The sequence below is a fragment of the Perca fluviatilis genome, chromosome 18, assembly GCF_010015445.1.
Source record: "Perca fluviatilis chromosome 18, GENO_Pfluv_1.0, whole genome shotgun sequence".
Taxonomy (NCBI): Eukaryota; Metazoa; Chordata; class Actinopteri; order Perciformes; family Percidae; genus Perca; species Perca fluviatilis.
In genome coordinates, this window is record NC_053129.1 from 2,335,692 (window position 1) to 2,347,500 (window position 11,809).

Below are 11,809 nucleotides of genomic sequence, written 5' to 3' on the forward strand. Positions count from 1 at the left end.
TTTGGCACCGAACAAAACTACGGTCTCAGGGGTGCCTAACCCCAAAAAAAGTCTCTGGGACACCAGAGACCAGCAAAGTCTCTGAAGGGCCGGGCAACACCACCGTCTCCGGGGCTGCGGTCAACAAGGGCACAGGGAGACTTGTCAGCTGAGGCTCTAGAAGACTGGTCAGCGCAGCCTCTGGGAGAGCAGTCAGTGCGGGCTCTGGGAGGTCAGTCGACGTAGTCTCTCGCAGGTCAGTCGATGTAGACTCTGGGCGACTGGAAGACTCTAGAAGAGCATTCATCGAAGGCTCTGGACGACTGGATGTCTCTTGAAGGGCTGTCATCGGAGACTCTGGATGGCTGGACGACAGCTGAGATTCTGGGCGGCTGGACGTCAGCGGCGGGTCCGGGCGGCTGCACGTCAGCGGCGGTTCTGGAAGGCTGCACATCAGTTGAGGTTCTAGAAGGCTGTACGTCAGCCCGGGGTCAGGAAAGCTGCATGTCAGCCCGGGAACAGAAGGGTTGTACGTCAGCTCTGGAACACTGGTCAGTTCAGGCTCATTGATCAGCTCGGAAACACTGATCACACTGGTCAGAACGCACTCAGGGTCGCTGGAGACCTCGGGCTCAGAACCGCTGGACCGCTCTGGCTCGGGGCCACTGAACAGCACGGGCTCAGGTCCACTGAACAGCATGGGCTCAGGTCCGCTGGACAGCGCAGGCTCTGTTCTGAGGGGAGTTTGAAACAGGGAATGGCGTTGGGATCCATCTCGACCACGTCCTCCCTTGTGGCCTCCACGGTTCCCAGGAAATATAGCCAGACGGGTCCGCCAAGGTTCTTAAAGCCTGCACGTTGCAGACTCGGGGCTGCTGCACACCAGGCTTTGGATTGCTGGAAAGCGAGGGCCCAGGACTGGAGAGAGGTCGATGCTGGACATGGCATCGGGAGCCATGCTGACCCTTACTCAGTCTATGGCCTCTACGAGTTCCAGGGAATGTAGCCAGACGGGTCCCCACAAAAGACTGCTTATTGTAGGGGTTGTCCGCAAAACAGGTAGCAGCAGGGCCGACAGACAGGAGTTCAGAGGAGCTGTTAGCAGCTGTGCTGGACCTTTCCCCTGCAGCTAAAAGGCTGGCTGTTTTGGCCTCCTCAGTCTTCTTAACACACATAACAGCATATTGGAATAAAGTCACAAATTTTTCTGGCTCTCCCTCAGGTTGAAGAGTGACACGACTAGGAGACGTAGCAACAGGAGGAGGAACAAGCACCGGTGGTCAACATGCTAGCAGGCCGAGAAACAGGCTTACATGGATTAACCCTATTAGCAGTCGGAGGAATTTGAGTGGAAATGAAGCGTATCACCCATTTAGGATTAGAGTCCTTTAACCAAGGTTTCTCCAACACCTTCTCCCGAGCCTCCAACAAAAATCTCTCCTTTTGGTACTCACTGCTAGACCCCCTTCACATGTCCTTTAGCACCACCAAGTCGAAAAGAAGATCACACAGTTCATCCAACATAATCTCCACTGGATCCATACCGGAGTCGGCTGAGTCCATCTTGGCCAGATTGTACTGTCAGGGTACAAAGGCGGACTCAAAAGCACAGCTCAGAACAGGGAGTAAAAGTAAGTCGTTTAATGTCCAGAGAACAATCCAGGCAAAGGTACAAAATCGGCAGGCAGTAGACGTGGTCAAAAAACAAACAAAAAGTCTGATAAACACTGGGAATAACGCTGAAGAGTGTGACACAAGGTACAACAACAATCTGGCACATGGAAGTGGGAATGGTGAGTATTTATGCATGGGGACTGGGGAAGCTGAAAACAAACCGGTGAAACACATTAGGGCGGAGACAGGTAATCAAAAAAGGTGGGAAACAAACAAAGGCAGGAAGACAAGTGAAGTGAATGAAGACAAACAATGGATTACAAAATAAAACAGGAAGTCCATGAACACAAGCAGAAAACACAATAAGAGCGGGGCAGACGTGACAAATACACATCACTTACATTACATGAATGGTAAAAAAAAAACACCCAAAAACAAACTTAGTTCAACACACCTTAGTTCATGCAGTGTAATCTTAACTCGTTCATAAGAAATACTGATCGAAAAGTTGTAGGTTGAAGCATTTGCTTATTACACCGACCCCTTTTAACATTCTAATTTATTCTTTAGGTCCCTCAGGATATTATCAATTTAAATAAAATGTATTATTAATTTCTGTATTGATATACATCACACGTGCAAAATAAACCAAACACATTTCCATTCATCTACACACTGCCATTCATGCCTTGCTTTCATATTTGTTAATCATCCTACTTTAGTATTTGTTTTTAAATCTTTGTAACGTAACACATTTTTACTTCCTCTAAAAGATTCCACAGGTTTACTCCTTTTGCCGATATACATCTTTGTTTGACATTTGTTTTAATCTTTTATCTTTGTGAACATGTACATTTCCTCAGTCCATAGCCTACTTGCAATGATGGAAAAAGATATTTTAAAATATACAGCCCTTACAAAAATAATCTCCCTCTGTGGAGGGATGCCCAACACACACTGTAGTACCATTTAGTGCAGGTGGTGCACTCAATCTGAAAGAGAAACACTACAAATGTTCAATAACTTTGTTATTCTGAGAGTTCACCCGGTGATTTGGAAGGTAACCTAAACATGGTGGATCCCAGTCTTCCAGTCAAGCGTTGGCATGCATCTGAAATATGCTACTTACCCAGTCATCTGTGTCAGCTCCTGAGCTCTCCTCCCCACAAACCGGACACAGCTGGGACAAGTCATCTGTAAAATATGATACAGGCAATGATGTAGTGTAACTCTAAAACACATTTAAGTATACCTGATAGAGTACTCCATACCTGGGTCATTCAACAAGGACATTGCCATGTCTAGTCTCAATTTTGTAACACCCTCCTGGTCCACAGGGTACTGCACAGTCTCACCTTTTAAGATCAGCTCTGCAAGCTAAAAACACTGTTAAGTATAATAACGATGACTTCGATGATTCATGGCCACATTAGATATTCACATTGTTACCTTGCACACAAACACTCCACATAATGTGGTGTCCTGCTTTTTGGGATGGGCAACAGTGGAGCATGTCCATTTCCCGATAGCCGGATAATGTTTCCGGACCAGGGCTCTACATAGCAAATGGAATGATTAGTTTTCCAGTTTTAACTTAAGCCGTGTAAGATCTTTTAAATCCAAAGTGACTTAAATGTTAAAATGACTACACTGGGACAAGCTAATGTTAGCCTAGGTAAACAATCACAAGTGCTTTGTCCCTCCCTCAATATTATCCAAAGTGAGAACTTGATTATTAAAGTTCAAGGTCCATCATATTTTCTGAATAAACTTTGTATGGCCCAGCCTTTGACCACAAGGTCTCTTTATGAACCTCCTGCCCATAGGTCTCTGATTAGTGTAAAATATCAATGACAATCAGTTACTTCTGAAATTCATAATTTAGGGTGTACTTTGTAGAGGTTTACTCACACATTTCTGCATTTTTTGGAGCTTCTGGAATGTTTATGGAAATGGATGTTCCTTCAGCTGTTTGTGTGCTGTGTATGTGTGCATGTTGTGATGGGCCAGCCACGGTTGAAGGAACCAATTGTGTTAGTTTCGCAGGGATCCTCTCCTCTGGGAGGACATAAGTTGCCAAATGGTCTACATTGCTGCAAACCATTTTCTTTCCCTTAAATATCACAAGGTCAGCAATCTTTCCCTGCAGTTTAGCAGAAGGGCCCCAGCATATTTGATTCTTGCTTGCCCCCTTTCCTTAGCTCTTGTTTCATATTCCTCAGGAGAACTAAATCCCCCACTTTAAAGTGGTCCTGTCCGCTCTCCTGTTTCCTTTTTCGAACCTTGTCTTGGCTTTTTTTTACATTGTGCTTTACTTCTTCATATGCTGAGTCTTGGTTGCGTATGCCTTCTGAGGTCTCCTCCATACAGAGCAGCCTGTGTACTTTGTCATGTGTGACCTGCCACAAATCACAGAAAGTAGAGGGTAGATATACAGATGTAGACATATAGATATATGTTTAAAAAGAGGAACATTAGAGAATCTTACTTCATATTCTTCATTCACCTCTGAGGGGTACCTCACCTCCCTCCCAAACATCAAAAAGTATGGGCTATACTTCGTGGTGAGCGGTTTCTTCGTCCGAAGTGCAAACATTGTGGCCTGCAAATACTGCTCCCAATCTTGGGGGTGGTCAGCTGCCATTTTGTTCAGGGACCTGAAAATGCAGAATTCAAATTCAGGCATGAGAAGGTAGAAGAGAATTTGGGTTCAATTTTACAATAAAGATGCTCTGCTGGGAATTGCTAAAACATGTTGTGTAATGACAGCACAAATGTGTTCAGGTATTAAAAGGAAAAAAAGCGAAACCTCTGTATTGTGCCATTCAATTTTTCCACAAGGCCATTAGTCTGTGGATGGTAAGGGGAGCAGAGGCTTCTTTTGATGCCCAGCTTCTGGCACAACCCATAGTTGACCTTGAAAATGATTAGTTGGACCCACATGAAGTCAGCACAGCACTAAGTGTTATTACATACTGGGGGACACATAAAGCATCGTTACTGTACCTTGTTGCAAAACTCTGAGCCCTGATCTGTTAGCAGTCTAGCTGGTGCACCAAATTTGTAAAAGAAATCGACAATACAATTTGACACCTCAACTGCAGTTTTGCTTTTGAGTGGGTAGGCTTCTGCCCATTTGGTGAAATAATCAACCATGACACATATGTACTGATTACCACCATCTGTTAGTGTAAGTTTACCCACCAGATCCATCCCAACAAGTTCCAGAGGCTGTGAAACCTGAGAAAAATTATAAAATGAAGAAATGAGAAGGATATCAATAAGGTTTTAAAAGGTGAACGTATAGCATCATTTCCTTTACCTCTATTGGATTGTATTGGGTCTTTTCTTTAATATGTGCCCTCTTTAACTGGCACTGATGACACTGAGAAACCTAAAATACACACATATTTAAGAATGATGATGATCATTGAAAACATTTTAGGGTTACATCCACAGACAGGCCTTGTACATTTGCAATTTAATACACAGTACAATCCCCGGTGCTGTATGACACACTAAACACTCAGTCACACACTATCACTCTCTTGACTACTTATTTTTGCTCACTGTCGTCTATCTATCCAACCTACTCAAAAACCCACAAAATACTGACATGCAACTCAGATCTTTATAGTCTACCCCTCACTCCTGATTGTAGTTGCTACAGCTGTGCATCCACTTGGTGCAAAATCAATTACACTTGTGTTTTATTTGGATGAAAGTGTGTATAGATTAATCTTAAGAAATTATAGAGTAATATAGTACTCTCCAGAAATAATAGTTTTTCATTACGCTTTTTGCCTTTAATTAATTCAAGTTCAAAGTCTTAAGTTATTATATTGTCACATGAACCAAACCATTCACAATTGTTCAAACTTTCGTAGGAACAGCTGAAGAGAGCCAGTGAATGCGGGAATAAGAGAGAGAAGGAATGACATGCAGCAAATTGTTGTTTCCTTCAGACACCGTATTGGGTCAAAGTATTTCTTTATGAAACACAACGTAGATCTTGCATTGCATATTGAGCTTGATTTGGTGCACCATGTTGACGTGTGGAAACTATGGTTTTGTTTTGTACACCATAGCTGTTGTGTTGCCCATGTTACATATTAGATCTTTGTAGATCTAAATGAAACGATATGAGATAGCATATGACCAACGGTAATTGTGACACAAGTTAATCTGGGCGCACTGCGCTCTGTTTTGCTAATTTCAGCGGTCTTCACTCTGTGTTCGAGTTGCGGCGTCAACAAACATCTCAGACTGTTTAATGTGTTTGTAATTAGGTTTATTTAAACAGGATTATGACACAAATAAGTGACAACATGAACATTTGAGCGATTTATTGACGTTTGCAGTATTTAAAACGATATATATCCACCTACGTTGTCAGTCTTTGTTTTGCAACGGCATTACAAGTTCATTCAATAACAGTACAAAATGGATTAAGTGACAAGAAAGCTGAACGCAGAGTGGAAACAGTTCAGCTGTTGCAAAATGTGCGATCCGCTCAGATTAAGTTGTGATACATCCGTAGGCATATAAAATAGCAATGCAATTATATTTCTGTAGGCTACGTAGATTTGTTATGTTAAGCTACAGCCTCTTCACAACCACATTTTTTAATATTCATTATGCCTGTACTCATTAACACTTTATTCTGTTTTGGGGGTAAAAATGAAACACGTCAGTCATGCACAAACGTGATCATTTATCATTGTTATTAATGTGTAGGCCTATCTCAGCACAAACAGTCTCTTCAACCTGGGCCGCAAGTCAACTGATTATAGTTGTGTTTAATTTCATATGACCCATATTAGGAATCTGAAACAGCAACATCTGAATGTTATTAAACTCTCTCGAGTACATCAAAGTTTTGTAATCATACACCATAATGACCACTTTGTGTCGTCAAAGTAGGCCAACAAATTATGTGTGGGATAAATAAAAGTCAAACTGTGAGAAAATAAGCTTCATATGTTCTTTATTTCAAATCACTAGACTTTTGCCGCAACTCACTTCATAACTTAACCGAGGCACTTAACAGATAACACTAAGTCGCCCGAGAGAAAACGAGGATCAGCACTTTGCTACAAAACATTCAATGGCCATATGGTCATAACAATAGTGTATACAACTATAATCAGTTGACGCATGACTGACGTGTTTCATTTTTACCCCAAAAACAGAATAAAGTGTTAAGTGGGGTCATGCCAGTTTGTTGTACATCAGTTAGTTTTCGGTATGTGAGGCAAATGTGAACTATACTTTACAGTTTCTAGGTTAGCATTTGCCCATGTTAAATTGACACCAGTTAACATGGACGTATAGTTCTCTCATATGTTAACCTGTGTTAATTTAGACTAAAAGTCCAATATATTGATAGACTTGTGAGTTTACTAATGTAAATTCACAAGTCGATCTGGGTGTCTCCGTGGCTTGCAGTAAGATTGAGACACACTCGCCAGACAGCGACTAATGTTTACATGCATGTCTGTCGGGACCAGAATTAATGCTCAGCAACTCGTTTCTATCGTCAAGTTTCACAAGACACCGACAAATGAATGTAAAATAGAGGCGAAGCTATAAGAATGTTTGTTTATTTCCTGGTTAGTCGGGAAATATGACCGGCGGAGTGGGAAAATGGTCTCGCCCCAGAAGCTGTGAAATCAGCCGGGACATGAAACCAATAATATCGCTGGAACACCAACGAAGCAGAGATTAGAGCGTACGCTTCGGTTCTCCAAGTCATCAACTTTATCCTAAAGGTAAATGTTGTCCTTCTCCAGCTGTTGGACATGAGTGACACACTCCTGTACATTGTCTTAATTAGCCCCCACACGCTACCCTTTTCTGGGTAACTGGACTACTACATGCCGCTACATGCCTACTACATGCCACTGTAGAGCACAGTGTTAGTTGTTTTTTATTCTCACTAGAATTCATTCATCACCTGCATATACCTGATGAGCTTGTGATTTCCGTCTATGTGCCACAGCGAGTTGGGACCTGCAACACTGGAGGTTCTCCTGTGCAATCGGTGAGACAATGCTCTGTATGCAGCTCCAGCTGGATTAACTCGAATCAAACTCTCTCACACGCCTTCTCTGCACATGAACACCCACAGCAGCTAATCTGGCCCAAACTGAATTAGCTCCCATCTCTTAATTTTCTACAACCATATGCCCAACCATTATGGCTGATAATCAAAATCTTTGTTTCGGCTGTACTAGATAACCCTACTTTGCAAACCGGAAGAACTACCAACCCAAGACCCCGTTTCTACAATACTTGATAATAATAACTCGACATTCCTAACCACATGGAACCCTTTCCTACAAGCTAATCTTTCATGACCTTAAAAACCTAAATTCATTGTGGGAAACCATACACAGTTAAAGAAACAGGGAAACACCACTGTTGCCAGATCTCTCGAGACAAATAAGCAACCAGGCTTTATATAGTAGGCTCGTTCGAGATGAACTGCACCTCACCTGTAAAGTGGACGAGAGCAGACGGGAGCAGTAGACAGACGTTTCATAATGCTGTCACACACTGCTTTCCTGGAGCCAAAGTTGCAGACATCCTGGCTAAAGTTGTGGATCTGACACCCTCATTCCCAACCTCTATTAAACGCATCATGGTCGTCACTGTGGACACAACGACCTGTCCTATCAGGAATGCGAGCGCACAAAGAAAGAGTTTACCACTCTCATTGAGGCTTTAAAAAGCACTGGGAAGTCGGTTTTTATTTCGGGCCCACTTCCATCTCTAGGTCGCGGATCACGCCTTTTTAGCAGGCTACTCTCCCTTAACACCCGGCTCCAGCTTACATGCAGCATTCACAAGCTAGGTTTTATTGACCATTTTAATCTGTTTTGGAAACGTGGCTCCCTGTTCAGCAGGGATGGGATTCATCCCAATACACGCGGAAACCAGGTGCTCCGTGAGAATTTGCTGCATCCACCCATGCTCTGCGGTGCCACGTTACATCACGAAACGCCCTCCTGTGCCCTGCTATGACATGAACTACGACTACCTTGTAGTCACTGTTCCATTATCTTTATTATGACTGCCACTGTTCATCACACCCCCAACCGGCCCCGTCAGACACCGACTACCAAGAGTCTGGGTCTGCTGAGGTTTCTTCCTAAAAGGGAGTTTTTCCTCGCCACTGTCGCAATAGCCACTGCTAATGCTTGCTCTTGAGGGAATTACTGAAATTGTTGGGGCTTTGGAAAGTATAGAGTGTGGTCTAGACCTACTCTATCTGTAAAGTTTCTCGAGATAACTCTTGTTATAATTTGATACTATGAATAAAATTCAATTGAATTAAGGTTGTGCTGCTGTTGAAATTACAATCACATTTTGGACAAATTTGGAGAGCCACTTAGCATAGACCTTTAAAGAGAGAGAGAGGTGACCCTGTATTACAGTTTCCATGTAACCCAACATATGTAACTATAGCTTGTATGTCTGACAGCTAATGGTAAAACAAAATCTATTAATGATTCCATGGTAAACCAGAGTTATTGCATTAGTTATGTTTTCCAGATTATTGTCATTTATTGTACATGGTACCTTATATTTATCAGTTTTCAGCTCAGCAACCTCAGTTTTGCATATTCTAAGCTAGCCATAAACCCCCATTTGGCTGCTACATTCCTAGTGTTAGCAAACGCTATCTAGGCTATGGAAAGCCAGACTGTTCAAATTTCTCACACGTAAACATCACGTAAACAACACGTTGATTTTTCACACGTAGACAACACGTAGACAACACGTTAACAACACGTAAACAATGCGTTGTTTACGTGTTAATTTCACGTGATTTTTAGCCATTTGGTTACTTCTCCAGTTTGAATGGATGAGTGTCCTAAGTTCCCATTGGCTGCTGAGCAGTAGGGTTAAACCATTTCTGTAAGCCTGGGGTGTTGCCTACCACTATTTAATGTGCAAAGGATCCTCTCATTTCTTTGTCATTTCTTCTTTTTTGTGTAGCTTGTAGTAGTAGTAGTAGTAGTAGTAATAATAATAATAATAATAATAATAATAATAATAATAATAATAATAATAATAATACCCTAATATTTAATCATTTAATAACATTTAATAATTATTTTCATCAAGATAACATTACCACCTTTTGCTCCACTGCTGCCTTTTGGGGACATTCTAGCTTTCACCATCCATCAAATTTACAAACCAACAATAACCTGTCACACATACAGTATATTATATGTAATAGTTATAGGTTATTGTTGTAAAAGTTGATTACCATCTACTAGGTGCAATGCATGCTGGTTGTGAAGATATCACAGCAGATTATTGTAGGGGGATGGTGGCGTCATGCCGAAAGATTTTTCTGTTGCATTGCAAGGGAGGCACTATGGACATTTTCAGTGGCGGCGCCAGAGATGTTCTTTTGCTGGTGCTTTGGGGTTGCTGGACGTTTCAGTGAGGGTGCTCTGAAATTTTCCCTTGACACAAATAGCCTAACGTTACACACACTCACGCACATGCCCACCCACCTCCGCCGTGGTTTACTAAGCGAGCGAACGAGATAGATTGATTTAAAGTTGCCTATACAACAGCACCATAGAACTCTGATTAGCCCACCAAACATATTTCAAATACCAGCCAACAAGCCGGGTTCAAACAATTATTACTGCAGCTCTCATACATTGGCTCAGAAGATTAATGCAGCAGGCCAAATACACCACACATAGCCAAGCACACACATAAAAACACATGCGCATGTATCCTCACACAGTTTTCACACTTGCGTGTATGGTCAAAATACTGTAGTCATATCTGTAGTGACTTAATATATCTAAATAAGCAACTAAGGGCGAACACGTTTTCTGGGCTAAAAATAAACCGATGTCCAGTGCGCTGTATAACTTTAGATTTTTCTTTAGGTGATCCATTTATTCACATTTCTGTAAAAGGTCGGCAATAGCATCAAGTAGAGATGAGACCAGTGATGACATCAGGTAGGAGTTCTATTAGTTAGACCACACAAAACTAAATGTCCAGTATGGTCTGAAGTTCTGTTGACCAACGTATTCACTGTGTCCTTTTTGGGCAAAAAAATAGTGCAGACCGAGATGGAAAATATAACAATTAGCCTCTGTCTGACAGCGGGGACATAGTAAACAAATCAGAACTTTAATTTAAACATCCACAATGCATACACTACTGGTCAAAAGTTTTAGAACACCCCAATTTTTCTAGTTTTTTTATTGAAATTTTAGCAGTTCAAGTCCAATGAATAGCTTGAAATGGTACAAAAGATAAATGGTGAACTGCCTGAGGTTAAAAAAAAGTAAGGTTACCCAAAACTGAAAAATAATGTACATTTCAGAATTTTTTTCAGGGAACAAAAAATGGGTTAACAACGTAAAGCTGTTCTGCAGCAATGGAGGTTGATCAAGCTTTGAAAGTTGGTGCTACCAATTCCCACAGGTGTTCCAACTTACAACCCCCTCTGTCTGTTTGTATAAAAGTATTGTTGGAACACACTGTGGTACCGTACCCTCGTGAGCATTATATGGACAGTATTGTACTGCAGAAAGTAGCGTGTTGTCAAAAAAATGGCGGGAAAAAGGGAATTAACAATGGAAGAGAGACAGACCATCATAACACTTAAGAATGTTGGTCTTTCCTACAGAGAAATTGCAAAGAAAGTCAAGGTGTAAGGGAGTACAGTATTCTTCCCCATCAAAAGGCACTTAGAAACTGGGGGAAACTCTGACAGGAAGAGGTCTGGCAGACCCAAAGCCACAACAGAATCAGAAGACAAGTTTCTGAGAGTCAACAGCTTGCGTGATAGGCGGCTCACAGGACAACAGCTTCAAGCACAGCTTAATAGTGGTCGTAATAAGCAAGTCTCAGTTTCAACTGGAAAGAGAAGACTTGGAGCTGCAGGTTTGATAGGTCGAGTTGCAGCAAGAAAGCCATTGCTAAGACGTCAGAATAAGAAAAAGCCAAGAAACGTCGTCAATGGACTACTGAAGACTGGAAGAAGGTGTTATGGACTGATGAATCTAAATTTGAAATCTTCGGTTCACCACGCAGGATTTTTTGTACGCCATTGAGTAGGCGAAAGGACTGTTCCTCAAACGTGGAGGAGGAAGCATGATGGACTGGGGCTGTTTTGCTGGATCCAGGATCGGTGATTTGTAAAGAGTGAAAGGCACCCTGAACCAAA